At 38.3% G+C, this 20,210-nt stretch overlaps 1 non-coding gene across 1 annotated transcript; it reads left to right on the top strand.

Moving 5' to 3' along the window:
• The first annotated feature begins 12,550 nt into the window (after nt 1-12,550).
• LOC133097105 (U6 spliceosomal RNA) lies at nt 12,551-12,657 on the top strand. The gene has a single exon (XR_009701978.1). It is a non-coding gene; the product is annotated as a U6 spliceosomal RNA (small nuclear RNA).
• Nucleotides 12,658-20,210: the final 7,553 nt, after the last annotated feature.

Raw genomic sequence — 20,210 nt, forward strand, 5'->3', positions numbered from 1 at the left:
GAATGTTTTTTCAAATATTTTCGTTACTCAGAAATGTGGAACCCGTGGATATGGACGGTAGACTGTATATACAAATATCAAACAATTATGCTATACACCTGAAACAACTATAATGTTATATGTCAATTATATCTAAGTTTTTTAAAAATTAGAAAAATGAAAAGACATACATTTTGAAGAGGAGAAAAAGAACTTACAGACTTTGTAGAGTAAATACCCTAAGAAAAAGGAAGGAAGAAAGAAGTTCTCTTATTTACAACAGGAAGAATGAGGCCTCTTATTTTTAATTTGTATTTGTCCTTAGAGGTACAATATTCCAATGTTTAATTTGCATCAGACTTGTTTTGGCCAGATTCCTTGTCCTCTAGATGCTTGGATTTTCACTTCCTAACTTTGCTTCCTCCACCTCCCTGCCAGCAAACTCATTTCTCCATTCATTAATACATTCCTCCTTTAAATACCTTGCTATGTCATTCAATCAGGTTACAAGTAGCCAGGGGAGCCATTTGCCTCTTTGAGACAAATTTGCTGATTGCTGCTTAATACATTGATTTCAAAGTTTGGCTCTTAAAGCAAACTCATTTCCCCTTCTTCCAAGTTTTTGAGAGGCACTCGTTGTAGCTCTACATAGAAAATGTAACAATCAGAGTTTACCTGGAGTAGTATTCCCGGAGCAGGCGCTCAGCAACTATTGCTGATCGATTGAGAAACCTCATTAACTGAAAGGCTGGCATTGCTTTCATTCCAGTTCAACTGGTTTCTGTATTAAGCTGGGGACTAGCAATTACAGGAATGGTTTCCATTTCCCTTTGCTGTTAAAGAAACCGGCAGAATTAAGCAATCAGTGACATTATCAAAACAATGACCATATCTAAAATAGAAACATTCCAATTGGCTTGTGAATCATTTATTCAACCTCTTGAGATTTACCTGTGCTTGTATAATCACTTTGTTGTGAAAATCCAGAATAGAAAAAAATCTTGAGGTTGAACTAGGACTAGTGACTTATTCCTCTTTTCTTTTCCAATTTGTACATCCAGCTACTTTATTAACATGTTCATTGCTGTGGGTTCTGTTATTGCCTTTGGCACTGCGAGGCATACTCAAATTAACATGAAACCTTTGCCTTAGTTCGCTTAGGGTTTGATTCGTCCAAAATTACCTTTGGAGGCAGCTCTGCTGATCCGTATCCATTGATTTAATAAGGAACAATCACCATTCTTAAGAGTAAGAAACTTTCAGCTGCTGAGTTAGTCGTGCTTCTTGCTTCTGAGGCATCTTCCTCCAAATAAGATCATTTATTTTGGATACCATGGAAAACAAAGAGAAATTAAACTGCTATCCTTAAACAGCTCCTAAATTAGTAACCAAATGTCATATTTCTGCTAGATATTCTAGTAAGGCAGCTTCTACAAGACCACTATCAACTGCACTTATGGATTTAGAAATGAGAGCCAGTTCGCTCTTTTTTTATGTCAAGATTTCATATGCTCCACCAGATAATAAATAACAATTCTTAAAAAGCCACAACCCCTCAATATTATTTCTGCATTTTTATAAACTTTCCCTCATTTGGTGTATATTTGCTGAGATTCAAATGTGGCAGAGATGTTTCACAGGGAACATAGCGTTCCCTTTTTGGAGATTACAAAAGGTCATGGTCTCAAAGTGGAAAAGACAAGGGTCTCATAAAATCCAAGAGACCTGAGAACGGATCCATGTCTGCCAATTATCAGATCTGTGAGTTTACGTGTGTTATTAATCTCTTTGAGCCCTAATCTCATCATTTCCTCATACATATATTTTACCTGGTGGTCACTACATACAACACTTCAATATGGTTTATAATAGAGTGTTACAGAAAACATACAAAACAGCTGTCACATAGCAGATGTTCAATAAAGGATAGTGATTATTATCTTTCTATCCAGGGTTCTATAGCATCCTGTTTAGGGTTCACTGAAAAAATGACAATTATAATTTGTTTGGCACTATTCTCCTGGACTCAAATGCATGATTTCTGTACCTTGTGTTAGTGCAACACGTTTTAATGATGAGCTCTAATCTATTCCTAACACACCATCCTTTTCTTGCAAAAGCATCCAAATCATGTGTTAGTCAGATCAGAGAAACAATCCCAACAAAATATGTAACCAGACTTCCATAAAAAAATTTTCGTTATATATTTGTCATTAGATAGTGCAGCTCTGTTTTCACTCAAACCCTAATACCAGACAATAAGATTATTCCCATGGCATATCTGAATAATAATTGGGAAGCATGACATACTAAAAATACCAATTTCTTAAACAGAAAAAGGAAAAATGAGGTTTTTCTAATCAAGAATCTTGAGAGATCAAGAAACATAGAATTTTGGTAGTGATAGAGCTTTTGATACTTTAGAGCTCATCTTATTCAATTCTTTCTCTCCCTGACCTTCCCCCACATTTTTAGAACAAGAAAACTCATGTCCATAGATATTAAATAATTTTATTTATTTATTTTTTAATTTTTGGCTGTGTTGGGTCTTTGTTGTTATTCGCAGGCTTTCTCTAGTTGCGGTGAGTGGGGGCTACTCTTCTTTGCAGTGCACGGACTTCTCATTGCGGTGGCTTCTCTTGTTGCGGAGCATGGGCTCTAGGCGCGTGGGCTTCAGTAGTTGTGGCACGTGGGCTCAGTAGTTGTGGCACACGGGCTTAGTTGCTTTGCGGCATGCGGGATCTTCCCGGATCAGGGATCGAACCCGTGTCCCCTGCATTGCAGGCAGATTCTTAACCACTGTGCCACCAGGGAAGTCCCGATATTAAATAATTTTGTTGTGATATTGCAAGACCAAATCTAAGATTTTTGACACTTTATTATATCATGGTGGTCATTTTCTTCATTGTATTTGCATACAGAGCTTCAAGTGGAAGAGATAAGAATTAGCAAATTTTCAAAACTTCAATTCTCATTCCCATTTTTCCATGCTTATATAGATTTTTGAAAATAAAACGTGTGGTGACTATTTGCTGCTTTTCCCTGCTCAAAAGGTATGACCTTTCTTCTGGTAACAGAATAAATTTTTCCTGGGGGCATCCATTCCACCCCTACTCTTGGTTCATGTGATGAGATGGACCGAATCCCCTCAATAAAAGTTAAATGTGTGAAATAATGAAATAAACTGTACTTTATTAATCAGCAATGCATCTACACATTATAAAAATAGCAATACAGAGATGGAGAAGGCATATTATTTATGCTGTCTAAAGATAATTTGGGGCATGTATATGTATTTTTGGCCTCAAGTTTCCCAAAGATTCCCAGCTGCAGTGCCAAACAAATGGTAGTTATTCTCAAGATACTAAAAAGCAGCAGGAGGCATTTTGCAGAGCATTTTGCACAAAAGTAAACAATAAGGACTGGAAGGAGTAAGATGGAACCTTGGGATCCCCTAGTGTCCTCTTGTACTATCATGTTCATTAGAATTAATGGAACACTACAGCATATCCATCCAGGCAGGATCATCACATGTTCACTTCTCTAATGAATGAAGTTTGGTTCTCCTTGCCAGTCAAAAAGTGTTAATGAGCTGAGGTGGCTGAGGACAAAGGAAATACTGAATGAATAGTGTGGAAGGATGGAAGGAAGTCATTTACACCAACTATGGTCTGGTGATTATTTGCAGAAATGAAAATGGTATTTAAAGTATTAATCAAGTTTTACTTCCCCCACTTCATCTAGTATTTTATATAGGGTTTGTGGCTGGTGGTTATTTTTAGAATTTAGCTGATAAATTATAGAATATCAAATCAGCATTGTAACTATGCATGGTGATGGATACTAGCTAGACTTATTGTGTTGTTCATTATGCAATATATACAAATATAAAATTATTATGTTGTATACCTGAAACTAATATAATGTTATACGTTAGTTATATCTTAATTAAAAAAAATTTAAAAAAACAAAACCAGCATTGTGAGTAATCCAGGGGAGGAGAGCATGTGACCTAGGAATATAGAAATTGGAGTTGGATGCAGTAACTGATGAAATTTATGGATCGTTCCTTTTTAGGGAGTGTAGGGGAGAAAGAATTTTCCTCTACCCTTAAAAGGTTCTTTTGGCTGGTCTAATAATCAATTGACATGAAACAGATTAACAGGAAAAAAAATTATTTTATTTCAAGACAGAAGAGTTAAATGAGGGATGTATGCTATCCTGAGTCAAGGAATGGGAAAAGGGCCTAGGGTTTCAAAGGGGAGGAAGGCAATTCACTGGACAATAAGAAGAGCAGATGTATAGTAATCTGATGTTTACCCTGAAATACAGATGGGTCACTCAGATAAAATTTATCTCTGGTAATAATTCTCATTCTGGGAAAGACCCCCAATTTAAATTCTTCTAGGTAGTTAAGGTAGGAACAGAAGTTTCGCTTGAGCCCATGGGGTCTCAGTTGCCTTTAGCTCAAAATATTCCACATGCCAATGTGGCACTTTATGGGGAGGCTCATTCTGAACCCCTTTAGGGAGCAAATGAACATATTTTATTTTGCTTTGCCTTTATTGAAGCAGCATTCTTCTGCTGGGGTGAGAGAATTAATATTTGGATGCTTAGCATGCTGTTGGTGGGCAATCAAAGGATGGGATTTAGAGGATCTTCATCAGATGGAGCTGTCCAACATCTCTGAACATTCTTCTTACTTTTTGGTAATTTTCAACATTGTAAATTAAGCCCTCCCAAGAAGCAAGTAAATTCACATATCCCGATTTACTTTCATCTAGGGTACAGGCATGCGGTATACAAGTCTAGACTGAAGATATTTTCCACGGTTTTCTGGCTTCCAGGATAATTGTCATTCCTTTTTTAGATAATTTTTCTTTCTCTTGCTGCTTAAAATTTGAGTATATGTGTATGTGTGGTGTGTTGGTATTTTGTGTTTCACTACACTTTAGTGTGTATTGGTTTTTATTTATCCTCATTTGGATTTCTTGTGATTCTTCAAACTGAACATTCTAGTTTTTCATCAGTTTTAGTAAATGATTAACCGTTACCTTTTCCAATATTAGTTCTCCCTGATTCTCTCCATTCTATCCTTCTGGAATACTATTTTTTATATATTAGCACGTGTCATTCTACCTTCTGCATCTTTTAATCCCTCATCTTTTTCTTCTGATTTTATCAACATTTCTTTGGATCTGTCTTCCAGTTATCACATTATTCCTCATTTCTGTTCAATTAGCTACTTAGTCCTTCCATTCAGGTTTGCTAATGTAAATATGATTGGATTATAACATACATTTTAAAAGTACACAAATCATAAGAGTGGCTTAATGTGTTTTCACAAAGTGAACACACCACTTACCCTGCACATTACCAGCACCTCAGGAGGCCTCTTTATGCCCCATCCAGCCCCTCTTCCCATTCTAAGGGCAACCAATATCCTGACTTAATAGAATTGGTTAGTTTTGTCTGTTGTTTGACTTTCTATGAATAGGATCTTAGCATATATTCTCTTTTGGTTATGGCTTCTTTCTTTCAACAGTATATTTGTGCTGTTGCATGAAATTGTAGTTTGATCATTGTCATTGCTCTGTAGTGTTCCTTTTAAAAAAATATACCACAATTTATTTATCAATTTTACTGCAGATAGACATTTATATTTATCCACTTTAGGGCTATTAAAACAGCATTGCTATGAATGTTCTTGTATATGTTCTTCATATTAACATTTAAAACATTGTGGGAACATATCTAGGAATAGAAGCTTGATAACGTGTGTGTAAATTCCACGTTAGTAGGTATTGCCAAACAATTTTTCAAAGTGATAATATCAATGTAAATGTCTACTGCAGTGTATGACAGTTCCAATTGTTCCACATCCTTATCATCTTTGTCTGTTCTTTTCATGTTGACATTTTCATGGAGTTGGTAGTGCAATAAAATTGAACACATTTTTATACATTTATTAGCCATTTCGATTTCCTCTTTTCGTAATGCCTGTTTCAGTTTATGGCTCAATATTTTCTTGGGTTGTCTGTCTTTTTTTTTATGGATTTGTTTGAGTTCCTAAATATCTTGGATACAAGCCCCTGACAGTTATATAAACTGCAAATATCATTTCCCAGTAATGTTTTCATATCCTATAATGGTGTCTTCTGATGATCGCAAGTTCTTAATTTTAAAGCAGTCCAACAAAACCATTTTTAATTGCTACTGTTCTGTGTCCTGTGTAAGAAATAGTTGCCTATCCCAAAATATTTACTAAAGATACTGTCTATTTTTTTCTATTTGCTTTATTTATTTACCTTTCATATTTGCCCTTGACAATTCTCAATTTAATTTTTGTATAGTGTATGAAGTAGGGAGTCAAGGTCCTTTAAAAAATTTATACAGATATCCAATTACTGCAGAACCATTTCCTGAAAAGCTATTCATTTCCCACTGAATTGCTGTGGTGGCTTGGCTATTTGATTCCCTTGTTCCATTTATTTGTCCTTGCACCAATGCCACAGTTTTAATTATTGTGGCATGATAATAAATGTTAAAATATTATAGTCTAAGTCCTCCAAATTTGTTTTTCTTCAAGTTTGTCTTGTCTATTCAAGTTTCTTTGAATTTTTATATAACTCTTAGGAGCATCTTGCCAGTTTACACTCTGACAAACACTCACACACCTTTCTGTATTTTTGGTCAGGATTGCATTGAAACCATGGTTGATTTGGGGACAATTGATGTCCTAAAAATATTAAGGCTCCCAAACTATAAATGTGGTGAATGCTATATTTAGTTACTTGATTTTTCTTAATAAAGTTTTGAAATTTTCATTGTAGTGAATTTTTGTATTTTCTATTAGATTTAATTTTAGGTATTTGATACTGTTGCAAATGATGTTCATTTAATATTTTACTTTCTACTGATTTATTGCCAGTATACAGAAAAAACTTGATTTTTGTGTATTAACCTTGTTAATCCTGCAATTTTGCCAAACCCATTTATTAGTTCGAATAGTTTTCCTGTATATTTTTTCTGGATTAAAAAAACATACACACACGTGTCACGTGCAAATAAAGTTTTGCTTCCTCTTTTTCGATCTTTGTACCTTTTATTTCTTTTACTTGTCTTATTACATATGCCAGGACCTCTAGTACAATGTTGAATAGACGTGGTGAGAGTGGGAATTTGAATCTTATTCCTGGCTTCAGGGTGAAAGCATTTACTCTTTCATCATCAAGTACAATGTTAGCTATGGGTTTTTCATAGACAACCATTATAAGCATAAGAACATTCCTTTCTAGTCCCAGTATGCTAAGAGCTTTTTAAAATCATGAGTAGGTATTGAATTTTATCAGATACCTTTTTGACACCTCTTAAAATGATCATCTTTTCTCCTTCATTCTGTTAATGTAGAAAATTACACTGATTAATTTTTAATGTTGACCCAACTTTGCACTCCTGGGATAAACCCCAGTTAGTTATGATGCCTTATTCTTCTCATATATGCCTATATTTGATTTAACAATTTTTAAAAGGATTTTTGCATCTATATTTGTAAGAGAGTGGTCTGTAATTTCTCTTTCTTGTAATATCTATGTTGGCATAAAGTGAAATGGGAAGTATTTACTCTTCTTCTACTCTTTTAAAGAGTTTATCTAAAACTGGTGACTTCCCTGGCAGTCCAGTGGTTAAGAATCCATGCTTCCACTGCAGGGGGCACGGGTTCGATCCCTGGTTGGGGAATTAAGATTCCGCATACCGCAGTGTGGCCACCCGCCACCCCCCCCCCAAAAAAAAGCATAAAAAGCTCTTAGAATAAAATTGGCATTATTTCTTACCTAAATATATGGAAATTTTCTCTGGTGAAGCTTTTGAAGAATGTGCTTTTCTTTGTTTTATAAAAATAATTAAATAATTGATTCAATTTCTTCAATAGATTTAGGAGTATTTAATTTTTTCTGTTTTTTTAAATAAATAATTGCATATATTTAAGGAATACAATGGATGTTTTGATATATGCATACATTGTGAAATGATCACCACAATCAAGCCAATTAACATATCCATCACCTCACGTAGTTACCATTTATTTTTGACTTTCTGGTCTTATATTTCATTTTGGTACTGTTGAAATTCAATGTGTTTGAACAAAAATGTTACCAACTTAATTTTTCATTTTTGTTCAACTGAAACATACAAAATTGCTTCTAAATTCACAAACTAAATTATATTTAGGGCTAAACAAAGCTAATTAAAAGACTTTTTAGTAGGACACAGGCTGCCAAAATAGCAAATTTCCCCTGAATTTGTTCATTTATCTACTGAGTGGTTCCTATGATTTCTCTATAGTGCTTTCATTCATTTTGAAAGTATTTTTAGACTGTATTTGGCATAAACATAAAATTTAGAAGTAACATAAAATTTACTTTTACCATGTTTACTTGTTATTAAGCCATTTTCTTTCTGTTTCAAACCGACTCTTTTATATTCTGCCTTGTCTTACTAGGGCTGGGACTCTGCAAATCACGTTTCTGTTTTGCCAGTTGTCTCCCTGTTAGACTTTGACAATAGAGAATTCTAAAGAAAGACTGGAGGCCTGGAGAAGGAAAAAGGGACATGTTCTTTCCTGTTTTGCTTCCTGTGACTGTCAACATCATCTGAGCAATGATTTTTCACCTGGGCAGTAGGTACAGTAGCAGTTGGTTCTAGTTTCCACTTCTCCTCCCAAAATTTAAAAAACCTGTCTCATTTTGCCTTCTCAGAGAGACCAGCACCAGTTTGGCTGGTATCCTTTCCTCACATATCTGAGTCCCAGCTCCCTGACACCTATCCTCTAGGATTTTGAGTTACAAGCCCCAGCCAGGCAATCTGTCCTCAAACTACTATTTCTTCTAGTATTCCCACTCTCTTCTCTTTATTATCCCAGCCCTAGGGGTGGTAGCTTCCTCTACCATACTTCAGTGTTCTCTTTTGTCTTTTCAGCTCTCCAGTATCTAAATCAACTCTTTTCTATTACATTCTCTTGTTAAAATAGTTGGTGTGATTTCTATTTTTTCTTAAGTGATAGACCATTTCTTAATCTATGCTTTTTCTTTGCAAATAACAGAAACTTACTTAAACTGGTTAAGAACAAAACAGACCATATAGGTTTCTCCTGGAATCCTGGGACAGGAAGTACAATCAGGCCTGGTCAGCTTTAGAAAACAGCCTGAAACTAAGATTAGTCCTTTTTGTCTTTCTGGTACTCTATGGTCTCCCATCTTCTCTACTCTTTCTTCACCTTCTTTCTAGCTCTCTCGGTAAACCTATTTTCTCTACCTTTGGCTCTGGGATCAGTATGAATTCCAGTTCCAGAAGAGGAAGAGACCCTGAGTGGCTTTGTTTGCACAAATGTACGCACTTCGTACCACCAGCATTAGTCATTATAAATACAGCTATGGGCTCTACCACTGGGGTGAAGAAAAATATTTGTCGGAGATGAGGACATTGTGCTGAGTGTATGGCTCGAAGAGTTTCTGATACATTTTCTGATTTTCCTTCATTAGAAAGGATCACCGCTTAAGGAGATTTTCTTTTTTTGGATGATATACTTAAGGCATATTCCATTTGTATATAATAATTATTAGATTACTTAAAAAAACTTTAAGTACATATTCACTGAACAAAATTATAAATATAGATGAACCAATGTAAAAAATATAGATATTACACAAATTCCCAACACATAGGTATGTAATTTGGGGAATGTATTTACATGCATTGATATTTATATTCTTTTCAAAAAATGGGTTTTCACATAAGCAATAATTTTAAATAATTTTACGTCAATAAACATGTTTCTAGAACATCATTTTAAAAGGTTAGCCAATAATTTAAGAAACACAGTTACTTCCTTCACCCAGATTATTGGACACTTACAGCCTTTAATTATACAGCTAAATTTTTGCACATACATTAATTATTTTCTCAGAACAACTTTTTAGCAGAGGTATTTCTGACTTGATAAACATGTATTTCAAGATATTTGGTATGTATCTTTTAATTGCCAGAAAGTTTGTGTACCTCTCATCCAATTGCCAAGAAGGCTGTATCAATTAACGTTGCCTCCATCAATGTAAGGGATTACCTGTTTTTTTCTCGGTACAATCGTTGTTATCAACTTTTAAAGTATGACAAATTGAGAGGTAAAAACGTCTGATATCACATTATTATTTTAATGTACACTTTAGTTTTAAATATTTATTGGAAGATTTTTAACATTTGTTGGTCGTGTGTGTTTGTGAGTCGTTTCCTTTCTATAGAGTTGTTCTTTAATTTGTAACAGTTGAAAAGAGTTTATTAAACTTCCATTTTAGGTTTTAGTGTTTGATTCTTGGACCTATAAACTTCTTAAGTTCATATTACACTTATATTGTAAGTACCACTGAAGTTTAAGCTAATATCTCTGCCTCCTCACCTCAATCTCTTATTTTATTAAAAAAAAAAGTCTATCACTGAAATAAGTATTCATTAACCTATCAGGAATTGTATATTAAACTGCTCTAATTTGGTCAAAAGTTAAAATACAGTTTTTAAATAAATAGCACTAAAAATAATAAATCCACGAAAAGAGTAATTGAATTATTTATAAAACTTATCTACTTAAGATTCAATGAACTATGTATATTTACTAAGTTGATTACAAGATGTGTTAGTGAATGATAATGACTTAAAACATTATTTATTCCAAGTATCACATCTGAATTTTAATAGGAGATTAATGGACATGAAATGTTTTAATTTTAAAAGAGTGGAAAGTTCAGTAAGTAAGGAATATTTGGGGCGCTTATATATTCTCCACAGTTTAAATGATATCAGCAGTTATTCACCAACCTCACCTGCAGATGACAATGCAGTAAGGAACTGCCTAAACTATAAACATAGAAGATGAAAACAAACATGAGCAAAAGCAAAGTAAAATTCTATAGAACATGAAATAACAGATTAACCTTACAGTTAAAAGAATTCAAGGGGCTTCCCTGGTGGCGCAGCGGTTGAGAATCTGCCTGCCAATGCAGGGGACACGGGTTCGAGCCCTGGTCTGGGAAGATCCCACATGCTGCGGAGCAACTAGGCCCGTGAGCCACAATTACTGAGCCTGCGCGTCTGGAGCCTGTGCTCTGCAACAAGAGAGGCCGCGACAGTGAGAGGCCCGCGCACCGCGATGAAGAGTGGCCCCCGCTTGCCGCAACTAGAGAAAGCCCTCGCACAGAAATGAACACCCAACACAGTCAAAAATATAAATAAATAAATAAATAAATAAATAAGCTCATTAAAAAAAAAAAAAAAGAATTCAAAATGCAAGGGAAACATTTAATCTCATGCAATTACTGGAAGAGTATTGCAAAGTTATAGTTCACAGTTTGTACTCATTGGATTCTAATATTTAGATTCACATCACATGATCTCCTGTAATTTGCAGCACTTTTACCATTTCCCAAGTACATATGGGCGAGAAGACATGAATGATAAAAATTTTTTTTTAAATATTCTAGACTTCTTAGGAAAAAAATCACCCTGAAACATTCTGATTCTCTTTTGTTATATATCTTTCAATTCTGTGTTGTGGAAAACAGCAGAAGAATTACACATATTAATGTTTAATATGTAAAACTTATCCTGATACTACTTGAAAGGAAGAACTCTGGGTCTGTAGTGTCAAAGGCTCTGATTTATTTCTTACAGGGATTTGAGTAGTCTAATGAAACAACCTCAGAACTCAATGACAATGAAAAGAAGTCTGGGAAGGCCTGAGGCTGGTATTGATTCCAGGGAGACAGGTGATGTGACAATATAACACAGGGAACAAAGCACATTGCTCCATTAGGGAGGAATCTGTATGAGTTAAGTATACGTTCAAGGGTGACCTCAGCGTCATCGCTAATAAGACGTCTTTTGTCGTATCCCCCATCCTAACAACAACAACTTGACATCAATCCACAGGCAAAAGTGCCTTTGTCTACGGACTAGGCAGTGGCCTGTGAACTGGCTCCAGCCTCTCTTGGCTGCAGCTTGGGAGTTCTGGGAGAACAGTGTCTTAGACAATCACCCGTGGATGAGAGAGCCTTTTTTTTCCAGGTTTCCAGTGGAGAAGTTCAGCACACCACTGGTGCCAAACAATACAAGTCAGGATGCATTACAGAGGTTAAGAGGAACTTTACCTGTGTCACCCCCCCCACCAAAAAAAAAAAAGTGGCACAGCTTAGTGCCAAGTGGGAACTTTCTGGCCTGTGATTTCTCCCATGAGGGAAAGTGAGTGCATGAGTCAGAACTTAGCTTCCCCCCTGTGTGGGACGTTGCCAAAGAGGCACATTTCTCTCTCGTCCCCTACAGAGTACTGAGTCAGGAGCTGCAGGACTAGAGGGAAGAGGGAGGCGAAGAGAGAGGACTCGAAGAGGGCAGTAAAGGGACTCGGGTCCTACTAAATGCATCACGGACTCCACCAAGAACCCCACCCATGAGGCGCTGGGAAGCCTCGCCCACGGATCCCCCAACTGGCCCATGAGCACTCTCAGTGCCTATTAAAGAAAATGTGGCGCTCACTTTGGCAGCACATATACTAAAACTGGAACGATACAGAGAAGATTAGCATGGCCCCCGCGCAAGGATGACACACAAATTCGTGAAGCGTTCCATATTTTAGGCTCAAGAGGGAGGGGATATGGGGATATACGTATAGCTGATTCACTTTGTTATACAGCAGAAACGAACATAACAATGTAACAATTATACTCCAATAAAGATGTTAAAAAAAATGTGGTTTACATTTTATTTACTATCTGTCTGCATGGTTTGAAGAAACATATTTATGGGACATTTATATTACTGTGTGATGTTCACCAGTTGCCATTATTTTCAATAAACAGCTCAGAAATAACGTAGTTCCTAAATTTCTAATTTGACTACTATGGACTCATAGAGGACTAACGTTTAATGAACACTTATAATAGGTAGAAGATTTCCTGGGTTTGTGAGAATCTAAATATGTGTAAGTGTTGTCCTCTGCCTTCAAGTTGTTACTTAAAATAGAAGACTAAAACCAAGATTAGAAAAAACTAAAATCATGTATTATAAAATCCAAGATTCAAAACAAATACTCTGATATCTTAATACGGAAACAAACCCTAAATTATTTTGATTTAAAAGATTAGACCTTTCCCCACGTTTAATTTTAGCTCAACATATAGTAAAAAATACTTTCTTACACATCTTTTGCACATCAGTGATTCTCTCTCCATGCTTTACTGGCCTAAAGATGGATTAAGAGAGTATCCCTAAAGTGCTTTGATTTGGAGTAACCTCATTGATTGTTTCCTTCCTGACACTACTTTGTGAAATTAGATTGGGACACGCTTTTCCCTGAAGAGCTCTACATCCACAAATGTTTCTGATTACATGAAATCATTCAGAGTGTGAAGGGTCATCATGCAGAGAAAAGTGTCCGGCTAGTCCCTATTGCCATAATGACAGAATAAGAGAATATGAGTTTAAACTGAAAGAGAAGAAGGGATCTGGCTTGCTTATGGGGAAGGTTTTATTATTTAAACCCTCTGTCTTAGAGTAGCATGGATCTCCTGTTAATAATAAGAGCCAAGAGCTACTTGAAACTTACTATGTGTCAGGCACTGTCCGAAGTCCTTTACCTGTGTTCACTCACTATTTGCAGCAGTCCTGTGAAACAGATATTGCTATTATCCCTGCTTAACAGATAGAGAAGAGTTAGTTAGGATTATAAACTTGGGGGGAAAAAAAGAGAGAGAGAGAAATATGACCTATGCTCTCAACCACTGTTTTTGGGTCCTTTGTGCTGTCTTAGCTCTTAACCGACCTTAGCTTCTTTCATGCTTAGCCTTTCTGATCTGTTTTCCATAGCCCATCTTCCCATTCTTGCTGACAGACACTGCTTCTCCAAATCCTATATGCTGAATCACGTAGTTTTAATTAAATCTTCCATAATATTTTAGAAATATTACCCATTTAATCTTTTCAGGAGTTACATGTAGAGGAGAGATCACCTCTATTGCTTCCTAACAAATGATTCATAAGTTTTACATTGCTACCTAGCAGCAAAATTTCCCGCTGATGCTTTATAAACACTTACCTATTAAACCCAGAAGTAATCAATTAGAAAGTATTTCAAAGAAAGTTTGGTAATGGAAATATCTAACAATCAATATAAGAAGACAAATGATTATGTTTAAGTTCTCTATTAAAGAAATGGTCTATTCTTGTTTGGCAATGTTTTTTTTCCTAAAGTCTCACACAACCTAATACTGAGGGCTTAGACAAGCTTAGTTAAATGAACTTAATTTCTCATTAGTTAAAGATTATGGTGTGCTACCTCTCAATATGCACCCTCATTTTCAGCTATCATTTAGTTGTGTTTTGCATTATTTTCCCTGCTACCATCTGTCGCTGGGCTACAATCTCATCAAGTTTCCAAGTCCAGCTGGGTGGAGTCTTCTAATGGCCCCCATTCTAATGGCGTCTAACAGTGTAGAGATGCTGATGATTGTGAATTATGGCCACTTTGCACAGAATCATTTCTGACACAGATTTTTTTCTAATTTTGATGTGATAGGTAACATCTAAAACCCTTTTTTTTTTCCTCTAGGGAGCTCTCTTCTCATTCTATGGGTATCTTGGCCTTATTCTGAAATGTTACACTTTAAAGAAACTTAGTGCAGGATTATATGACCAGATTAAACTCTGAGTAACTTCAAGTGACTCTGGACAAAGCAAAGTACACTGAGAAAACATCAATTCCTGGGTTTTCTCTATATGGAATTCCTCAAAGTGTGATCCTCTACTATCTTCATCAGAAACACTGAAGGTGTTTTTTAAAAATGGACGTACTGGTCTCCCTCTAGATCTATCCAGTCAAAACATCTAGGCACTGTGGATTGACATCTACACTTTAAATAAACATCACAGGTTAATATTACAAACTCATGTTTGAGAACCAACGTTTTGTTATTCAAATAGCACCTACCTCCAGAAGCAGTGATATCAGACAGGAATAGTAGACAAGTACAGCTTTCAGACCCTTTGTAAGGAAATGAGCATCTAAGACACCATGGTTTATTCCAGGTGCATAAAATGAAATAGATACAGCACCCAGGGATCCAGCCATGGTTAGGTGCCCTGCATAATGTAAATTTATATGGTATGGACATAACAGTATGTCATCTGCTACTGAGATAGCTCAGTGCAAAATTCAGCCCAATTGGGGTGTTCCATATTGGATAGTCTCACTAATGGGTGGCTGCCCCAATAGGAGGTGGGTTTCTAGGCCTCAGTCTGAAATATACTGGGTGAAAATGGGTGTTTGTTCTGGTTCTTCATGGACCTCAATGTCATGATGCACTTCTGAATAAATATAGCTGCTGTGATGGGTTTCCATGCTTCTTTATTTTCTAGGGTATCTTTATAATAACCTAATATCATCTAACTTGGCTTGTCTTTTCCTTGCAACCTCAGAGAGCTTAGTAAAGAATTAGTATGCTGCTGCTCCAAGGCCTGGGCCCGGCCACTGGGCGGCCATGGCGAGGGCTCTGGAGCCCTGCGGGACACAGCCCTTAGCCTGTCCCCGGACCCTCCAGCTCACCCGCCGGCCCGAGCACTGAGGGCCTGGAGGGCCACGGGGAGAAGGCAGCCACCTGCCTCTCACCACACTCTCTGCCCCGAGGAACATTGTGAGTTAACTGTTGGCTAATGGTCTGCAGCTCTGCAGCTCTGCAGCTCTGCAGGTCTCGTGGTCTCGCGGTCTCGCGGTCTCGCGGTCTCGCGCTAACGATCACGCGCTAACAGTCTCGTGATAACGGTCTCGAGAGAAAGGCTTACCACAAACAGCCGCGAGCTAATGGCTGCGTTCCCGCCCCGGCCCTATTACAATAAGGGACACCAGTCATATTGCATTGGGGCCCAACCTAATGACCATAACTTACTTCTAGAAAGACCCTATCTCCAAAGGAGGTCACATTCTGAGGTACCAATCATTAGGACTCTAACATATGGATTCGGGGAGGGCGGGGGGAACAGAATTCAATACTTGCCATTCATATTAAACGATATTTAAGTGTGATGGCAAATCAAAATCATTCTGCCTCCTGTGTGACCAATATTTTCTTATCACTGGCCTAGGCTGTTCTTGAGGAAGGCTGATTCCAGCACAGTCATGGCTGCAGCTAGAAGGACTCCTGGACCAAGCCACCGTGGTGTAGCAGCATTCTTTGAAAAGCAACGACTGAGCCAGTGAGTAAGTACAATCTTTGGTTGTAATTCTTTAGTGGTAAGCTTGTGAACCCAAGCTTCCTTTAGGAATAATAACACTGTTCTGAGAGCTGGACAACATATGCTTCACCACAGTGGTGGGCCAGGATGTGTTAACCATGCAAGATGAGTTTTTTTCAACAGCAATAGTGTAAACATATTAACAGAAGCAATGGCAGCAGAAAACTAATATGTGTAGAGGAAATAAGGAACTAATTAGCTCCTCTAGCGCTTTCTCTGTTTTTTGGCACTTGGACACAGGAATGGCCCCTATATGTTTTTCTATTTCTGTGTAACAAATCACCACAAATATAGAGGTTTAAGCCATATCCATTTATTAGCTCACTGTTCTATAGGTCAGAAGTCTGAGTGCAGCATGGGTGGATTCTCTGCTCAGGGTCTCAGAGACAGAAATCTAGGTGTTGACCAGGCTGGGCTCTCATCTGGAGGTTCTGGGGAAGAATCTGCTTCCAGCCTCATTAGAGTTGCTGGCAGAATTCAGTGCCTTGTGGCTGTAGGACTGAGTTCATGTTTCTTTGCTAGCTATTGACCAGGGGGCCTCTTTCAACTCCTTAATTCACCCTTTTTCTCATGTGCCCCCCCCCTCAATCTTCATACCAGTAATGGCATGTCAAGTCTTTCTCATGCTTCCCATCTCTTTGCCTTCCTCTTCTGCTTTTAAAGGGCTGATGTAATTACATTAGGCCCAGCTGGGTAATCCAGAACACTCTCTCTGTCTTGAGGTCAATTAACTAATTAACAACCTAAGGTCAACTAATTAGTAGCCTTAATTACATTGGCAAAGTCCCTTTTGCCATGCAGCATGATGTATTCATGGGCCTGATATTTTATCATACTCACATTCCCTGGTATTAGGGCAAGAAATCTCGGGGGGACATTTTTATAATTCTTTCTACTTTGGCCTTTGCAAAGCCCCTTTGGAATGAGCAAGCCTCTTGGATTCTTGGATAATTCAGGGAATGCAGGCCCAAGGAGAGACACAAGGGACTTGTCTCTCTGGGCATGTGGGTGCTCGATTGATTGTTTTCAGTATTAAGAAGAGATACCTTACTCAATTCATTAATTAAAAAGTATTTATTGATTACCTGTTTGGGGCCAGTCCTCTTCTAGGTACTGGAGACTGAGTAAGGAGGAAAATATTAGGCAAACAGGTAGCTAATTCGTATAGGACCTAGTTGGCCATTATCAGGACTTTGGGTTTTACTCTAGATATTAAGGGAGGTTATTGGAGAGTTTAATGCATTGAGTGTTACGATCAGACCTAAAATTTAAAAGACACAAACGGCACTTCCTCTTCCAGGAAGATGGAGCAGATGTGCTTTTTTTCTATTCCTTCTGCTAATTAAAAATTCCTGACCTTTATATGTAAAATAAACATAGGAAGACTCTGAAAGGTGGAGAGAAAGCCAACTGTCCAGGGATCTTGGTACTCAAGGAATAACATGGTGGTGAATTCTCTGGGTTTATTTATTTATTTATTTATTTATTTATGTATGTATGGCTGTGTTGGGTCTTTGTTTCTGTGCGAGGGCTTTCTCTAGTTGTGGCAAGTGGGGGCCACTCTTCATCACGGTGCGCGGGCCTCTCACTATCGCGGCCTCTCTTGTTGCGGAGCACAGGCTCCAGACGCGCAGGCTCAGTAATTGTGGCTCACGGGCCCAGCTGCTCTGCGGCATGTGGGATCCTCCCAGACCAGGACTCGAACCCGTGTCCCCTGCATTGGCAGGCAGACTCTCAACCACTGCGCCACCAGGGAAGCCCTCTGGGTTTTATATTTGCCCCAGGTATCCCAAACTTAAAGAATCCACAACCCGGAAATGCCAACAGGCACAGACAATAATAGCTCCAACAAAAGCCTGTTCCATCTAGTTAAAGGACCAGGAAAGGGGTATGCTAGCAAGACAGAAAAGTTTTAGACAATAACTGGTGTTTAGCAGACTAAACACCACAGAAAAAAAAGCTATGGTTTCATCCCCCCCCACTCTCACAACAGCAAAGGCCTGGAATTCTACCATTGCCAGGCTGTAAGGAGGCATTCCAATGCCCTTGCTGGGATAGTGTTAGAGAAGGCCAAGCAGGGAGCCAGGACCTTTATTCCCACTGGGAGTAATGAGACCTCCCACTCCAAGGTGTCAGTGAAGACCTCATGGGGAAAATAGATTCCATACCACCCAGCAGTAAAGAGGCATCTCTTCCTGGGATAGTGTTAGAGGAGGCCTAGTGGACAGTAATGACTTTTCACCACTGCTCGTTGCTATTGAGGTTACCCCTCCTGTGGTGTCAGTGGAGGCCATGTGAGAGACTCCAACTCCTCCCAGGCAGAAATGTGGACCATCCGGACATCCTATAAAATAGCACATTGATCTGTTACATTGATGACATCATGCTGGTTGGACAGAATGAGCAAGAAAGGGCTAGCTTGCCAGAAGCATTAATAAGACACATACCCTCCAGAGTGTAGGAGATAAAGTCCTGTGAAGATTAAGGACCTTGACACACTGTAAAGTTTTTGGGGGGTCCAGTTGTCTCCTGTTGGCATAGGAGTTGAATAATATGAACACATAGGTCTAGAAACCAAGAGATAGAGGCAGGATTGGCTGCACTTACTAACACAGTGACCTGCTGGGAGACTTTCTGCCTCCCATCCCAACTCTGGGCTCTACAAGGTCAGAAGTCCTGGTCCCCAAAGGATGCTCACTGTTTCTATGAGGCAAAACAAAGGTCTCATTGAACTATAACCGTGGCTACCACCTGATCACTTTGGATTCCTTGTGTGTATGGACAAGTAGAAAAGAGTTGCTAACATCTTAGCACAGATAATTGACCCTGATCAGAAGGAAGAAGGAGGAAGGCGGAGTGCAGTTACACAGTGGGGGCAGGTAGGAATAATTATGTAATTTAGGTGTTCCACTTGGATATCTCCTGCCATTTGGATTACAAATGGGCTAATGAAGCAATCTATGCCTGAAAAGCATATGCGAACAGGGGCCCAAAAGTCTTAGGAAGGAGGTATAGGTCATATTACCAGGTAAATAAGAGAACTGTCCAGGTGATGGCTAAGAGTGAAAAGAATTTAGAATACACAGCGGGGACAGAAGATATTGAGTACCAGCTGCAGACCCAAGGCCAACTTCAGTGATGGGCGCTACAGTTCATCCCTCTAATAAATTTCCTCTCAAGGGGAGAGGCTCACCAGAACCACAGAAGATCTCCTCTTGAATGTGTATGAAGAAATGAGTGTGCACAGTATAATGGGTGGACTGTTTCAGTTATAGGGGTGCACCTCTCTGATCTCCTTCAAGAGACAACCTGCCAAAAGGAGTGCAGCGAGCTGACAGTGGTGGCACCTTCAGGATCTGCTACAGCATTCAGACTGAGGTCATGCTCTTTCTGGGAACGCCCAGCCAATAACTGAACATCCTGCGGGTACTAGGGCCTGACTGTTTGGCCTAATAAGGGACTTCTCTGTGGGAAACCTTTGGCTCAAGATCCTTATGGGACTAACCAGGACTTTTTCAAGCTGTTTCACAGTCAGAGGCTTGATTTACCAGTCTCTACTCACAGATATCAGATCTGAATTATGGTCTGAAGGCTTTCCTTGCCTATTCCTGCTTCCTTTCTCCTTAAGTTTTCTCAAGGAATACCCTCTTTAATTATTTTGCATTTCAAACTGTGTTAGTATATGCTTTCCGAATGATTGAAACTGACCCATACCCTAAAGATCTCCTTCATCCTTACCTGTTGCATTGTATAGAAAACAAACAAACAAACAAAAAAACTCCCAAATTGTCCTCGACAGGTAGGATTAATAACTCCAGATGGAGCTGTAATCTTTGTTGCCTGTTGGTTCAACTGTATAAGTAGTCTAACACGGTCAGGTGGCACTCTTACCTTCCAATTTA

The sequence above is a fragment of the Eubalaena glacialis genome, chromosome 8, assembly GCF_028564815.1.
Source record: "Eubalaena glacialis isolate mEubGla1 chromosome 8, mEubGla1.1.hap2.+ XY, whole genome shotgun sequence".
NCBI classification, from domain to species: Eukaryota; Metazoa; Chordata; class Mammalia; order Artiodactyla; family Balaenidae; genus Eubalaena; species Eubalaena glacialis.